This window comes from Leuciscus leuciscus (genome assembly GCF_965113295.1).
Source record: "Leuciscus leuciscus genome assembly, chromosome: 8".
Classification (NCBI taxonomy): domain Eukaryota; kingdom Metazoa; phylum Chordata; class Actinopteri; order Cypriniformes; family Leuciscidae; genus Leuciscus; species Leuciscus leuciscus.
Window position 1 is genome coordinate 31,609,203 of NC_138732.1, and position 5,661 is coordinate 31,614,863.

Below are 5,661 nucleotides of genomic sequence, written 5' to 3' on the forward strand. Positions count from 1 at the left end.
AGTTTGATTCTGATTAAAAAGATAAACTTTGACTGGCTCCAAACAAAGAAAGTGCCAAAATAACACAAATTTAAAGAAAAGTCTGTGTTAATATGGGTTAGAAAGTAAATCAATGTTAATATGATGAAGATTATGATTCGGCTATTGTAATTGAATTTGCAGCTGGGACAGTGGGGGAAAATGCAGAGAACTTATCAGGGGCTCTGTTTGCATTTCCTGAATAAGAACACACTGCTTCAGGGGTGTAAAGTAGGGTGGAGATGTTAGAAAGATCACAGTGATTGTAGGTAGAATAACAGAGAGTGTTTTACTGCGGTCAGCAGGGTCATTCAGTGACTGTAAAATGCCCACTGTATGACTGTAAATGAGGGAGAAAAGAAAGTTGATAGATACAAGATTGAAAGATATTAAGTGTAAGGAATTCCTTTTGAAAGGAACTATAAAAAGTACCGGTTGACGTAAAATTACAGATGAGCTAAATGAGTTGCAAAATATTTTAAAAGTACCGGTCACTAAAAGGATGATTGGGTTTTGAATGAAACGCTTTGATAAGATTTTAGATGATATAGAGAGACAAATCTAACGAATGATTTATAGTGATAATCATAAAATGTATGACAAGCAGAGAGAGCAGTCTAAAAAGTTAGTATGAATCATAGAAACAGATTGATAAACTCCTAGAGAAAACATTGAAGTCAGGTATTAAATTATGGCAATTGAAAACCTGACAACTAAAATTGAAATGAAATTTTAAACGTTATTAAGAACTAGAATAATTCTTATTATTTTTTAAGATAAAATAAACAGAAGCAGTGTTACAGGATTAACAGTTGCTAAATGTAAAACGTGTAAAAGGCATTTGATTAAACAAAAGCTTGTTGTTGACTATGAAAAGAGCTAACAGCTGATGTTTTGGGTTCAAAAGAAGATTGTGAATTGGCCAAAACAGGTTTGCTTATCTGAATTTGGTATGTGCTGTGACTGAAACTGCCACAGTTTCAGTGCAACAGAGACTCATTCTGAGTGGAAATTTGTAATGTTTAAATTACAATACATGTAATTTATGGAAAATATGCCTTAAGATGGTAGATAAAGTCTGAAGTTAAAAGTTTATGAAAATGCAGTGTATCAGTCCTGAGTGCCTCAAGAGTCTCTCTCTCATTCAATGTCAGCTGAAAGCTGTTGTCTGAGCCTGTGTAAAGCACAGTGTTTCAGTTGAAAATCATAGACACAGAGATGTTAAAGGAAATCATTGCCATTCAAAAGGGCAATTTGTACTTAAAACGTTTTAAAAGTAAAACTGAAAGACTTTAAAGAAGTCTTTAAAATAATACTGTTTTGAACTTGTTTATTTTAGGACCAGTGACTGTCTCATTTTAGCCCCCACCATAAAACAGGGCTGATGGCTCCGGCTACAGAAGTAACAGTACACTGAATGTACGATTGTGATCTAAATTCACTGAGTATAATCTAAGCAGCTAGGTTGCTGCCTTTAAAATGATTAATGAATTTAAGTGATTAAATACTGCTGTTATTAATCCGTCTCCCTATGTTTAACACTAGTAGGCAGTCCGAATGGCTCTGATGACTCTTGAATGCGCCTTTTCCTAAGCTCCAGAAAACAACAGATTATGTTGAAGAAAACGGTCACAGATTCTGTAATGGGGAAAAGCGGTTACCAGTGTGTACGAGTGATTACTTCAAAGACGGGTAAGATCTTTTAAGCCAAAAGGACAACCTAAGACAGAAGGATCACGCAAAAACACTGGGCATTTCCTGATGGAGGTGTTTTTATGTGAGATGGATATGAGAGTGGCGCTGATTGACTGAGTGGCGATCAGCATCAGCAGATCATTGAGAGGCGAGATGAGCTGTAAGAAGTTCAGTCTGCCCCAGAAAATGTGAGCCCCTATACCACTCACAAGAAACCGCGTTGATTGTATGGCTTGTCCTCCATTGTGACGTGTCTGCATCTATGCCAGGGAGACAACACCCTGAAGAAAAGAAAATTATTGCTTAAGAGCTAATGGAAATAGGCTTTCAAGAGCCAACTGAGACTGTGAGGTGATTGTCATTATTTGTTGTGGAGACCGTAACAAGACGTATTAATTTATATAAGGAACATGATGTTGGTTGCCTCATGGGCAAGGAAAAAATGTTTGATATTGAACTAGTTTTAACTTCTGAAGGTCGTTAGACATGGTGGTGGCTAAAGATGAGAACAGCTTGTGATGAGTCAAGAGAAATTTCTGAAAAAACGAAGGTTAGGTGAATTGAGTATTTAAACTAAAGATAACCTTAGAAAAGATCATAGCATAATGTATTTTAGATTATTGTAATGGTTCTAATTTGAGTCAAATATTTGTATTTTGACATTTGTGAACTATTAAGGGTTGACTATGACTATGATTATTTTAGTTACAGTCCTAGGAGGCTGTTGAAAAGATTATTTGCTTATAATGAGAGAGAAAGAGACTGTTTGAGTGGACTGCTGAGAGACTGCTTGATATTCTGTCTGTCTTTCTGTTATCAGTCAGATAATGAACCAAAAACAATCCAGCTGACTTTTCTAAAATCAAATGAATAATGAACAGACATGCTTTGAAACTGGTTAAGAGGCCATAAATAAAAACATTAGATAAAAGATACAGGAAAATGTAAGGTTAAACTGTCATTTAAAATTTAAATATTTTTAGAGAAAATATATAAATAAGAAATATGAGCGGTTCATACTCAGGGATGAGTGTGAGTGTTAATTCATGTTTTGAACAGTATGCGTTAGTTAAGGACAACTATCCTGTCTGAATAGTGTGTATAAATTTGTCATTTAACCTCTGGAAAGAGTGTTTTAGTATTTTAAATGGGTTAAGGCAAATGACAAATTTGAAAGTAAGCTGAGGATTGTGAGTCAATCTGATGAGAAGGCAACACAGAACATAGGACGAGCTTTAAGTTGATTGGTCATCGAGCTCTGTCTGTTAATTGTTATTTTGGTCATTTATGATGTGCAGTAAATTTGAATTACTTTCTGGACAGGTTTAAGTATTGATGTGTAAATTAGAATTGTGAAGTCATAGATAGCCGTCAGTCACGTGTTGAGAAAATGTTATAGATTTGACAGCAACAAACACGTAGGCTAAGTAAATATCAGACTATCCAGAGAGCCCTTAACAGTTAGGCTATGTATTGTAAAAAGGGGGAGATTGTCATTCGACTGACGTTGACGAAGTGTGGAAACCACGACCTGACCTGACCAATTGATGACCTGGAGAATGTTCGTAGATGACAGTTGCTTAAGAGACCAAACAATAGGCCTGAAAAGCAAGAAACACTGTGAAACTAGGGGCCGTTGCCTTAAAACAATTTGATAAGAAGATGAAATTGTGGCTTTAAGTAATATTTTTGTTTCAGAGGCAGAGAAAGATGTCTAAAGGAAATTTGGCTGAAGGACAACGTTTGGGTTAACAAACTATATCCAAACAAATGTTACCAAATAAATATTAACAAATATTGCAGTTTTCCTGTAGCTCAAACATTAGAGTGTGACACCTGTAACGCCAAGGTCATGGGTTTGATTTCCGAGGGAAAGCAAGAACTTTATTTGTCTTAACCAGCCAGATCTGGTTTACTGAGGGGTTCACATTTGCTGAAAGCCATCGCAAAGGTGGGAAGATAAATGTTGGGAGGACATTGGGTTTAATTGTGTGCATTGTTTGTATTTTAAGTGTGCTAATAACAAGAATTGTTTCGACAGGAAACGCCGGAGCAGATGTGGCAGCACAGCAGACAAAAGAAAACTATGTGACAATAACCTCAACATTTGTTTTTCTTTACAGAAGATGCAGACTTTGCGCATGGCATGAGCAAAGTGGCAGAAAGGTGCCATACCTTGCGCAGCGCATAACTTAACATTTTTTCATTTTGCAGGATGTCAGAACGGATTGAACCAAACAGAACTGATTCTGTATTGTTTTGTTAACATGAGCAACGTGGGTTGAGTGTTTTTTTAGGGGAAAAGGACCCCGAGTGCTATTCAAAGAGCAAGAAATTATCCGGTGATATGTTTCAGGTTGAAAATTTCACAGGTCACACCAAAGGGACGGCAAGACAAGCGGTCACTAACAAAATCACTTAAGGTCTCCATTCACAGGTGACAGCAGACAGTAAATGACTCATTCCAGTGGGGGTGCGATCGTGATCTAAGGGAAAATCTTGTAAGGATTTGAAAATGATTGAAGAGTGTTAGACCTGGGTCGAAGCATCTGACCTTAACCACACCAACCAACGTCAGCAACCCAAAACGCCAAACGCAAAGAATAAAGTGGGGGATCAATGATATGTGCTAGAAACTATCTACCCCGCCAACGTTGGAAAAATCCTCTCTACGGCATGCAAAGTGTCATATTGGTGAAGATGGAACGTCCATGAGGCAACGAGATGATCAACATATCTGGAGAAAATGTTGACCAATTAATGGTTGAAGAAAAGTTTTGTGATTTTTATTTGATTGAATCAAATTAGGGCTTAGTATTGATATAAATCTAATAATTTGACTTGTACAAAGAAAAATGTGTTTTCAGGTGGAAGATCTATTAATTAATGTGAAGTATGGTGATAAGAAAAAAAGACGGTGTGTAATGGAAAAGTCAGGGATAATTTCGAACAACGAATGATCAAATTATAAAACTTTTCGGGTTAGATTTTATTAAATAGATTTTAATTAAATATAGCTTTAGAAGTAAAACCATTTCCTGACAAAATATTGTGATTAATTGAAAAAGCTACATATACAAATACATAGTGTTATGATTGTATGTGTTATTCTGATAATTTTGTTATTAATGGGTACAATCTATCCTAGGGATGATCAAAATATGCAGATGGTACGAGTGACGGAAGTTGCAATTATAATCATTTACGTTTTTCTTACTATATGCTTTGAGCTATGTCTGGGATGACTGAGGGTCTGGTTCTCAACCAGGAAAATGCGATAACAATGTTTGTTCATTTTTAGCCCGGTTTCAGGCAAAATGCTTATTTATTTGTTACAAGTTTTTTTTTACTTTTAAAAAATCGTATTTCTTTCAAAGTTCAAGTAGAGTGATCAGGTATACAAAAAATCAGACATGAAGGGTCTTGAATTAAGACTTGAATTAATTCTATTCTCAAAGATTTAACAGTATAATGGGTTTGATTAGGAAACAAGAGTGAATTTTTTTCTATGTTGTTTATCAGAGAATGATAAAGAGAAGGAATATTGTGATGGAAAAATTCATTATTACTTATATTCATCGTTTCCAAACTGTTAATTTCATTTAGTCATGTGTTTTCTGTGAGGGTCTCTTACAGCTGAAGGGACATGAAGGAACAAACACAATAACGTCAGATGGGCCAGGAAGATAACGGTATAATAATAGGGTCCCAGGCCCCCCTCCTGAGGGAAGCAGGAGGTAATTTAGATTGTAGATGAAGGCCTTTTGACTTCTCAGGGACAAAGAACAGCATGTGTTCTGGGGGGGGGGGGGGGGGGGGGGGGGGGGGACCAGTCCATACCAGCTTGAGATATAAGATGTCTTTAAGGAAATTTACAGAAACTGGGAAAGGAGGAGTCAAGAATGTCAGAAACCTGTATAAAATGTCCATGTTTCATTGAGTCCACTA

The 5,661-nt window shown here is 36.3% G+C and overlaps 1 long non-coding RNA gene across 1 annotated transcript; it reads left to right on the forward strand.

Moving 5' to 3' along the window:
• Positions 1–550: 550 nt before the first annotated feature.
• On the forward strand, positions 551–4,780 carry LOC309505149. The gene is made up of 2 exons (XR_014208329.1): positions 551–3,070; positions 3,414–4,780. It is a non-coding gene; the product is annotated as an uncharacterized lncRNA (long non-coding RNA).
• Positions 4,781–5,661: the final 881 nt, after the last annotated feature.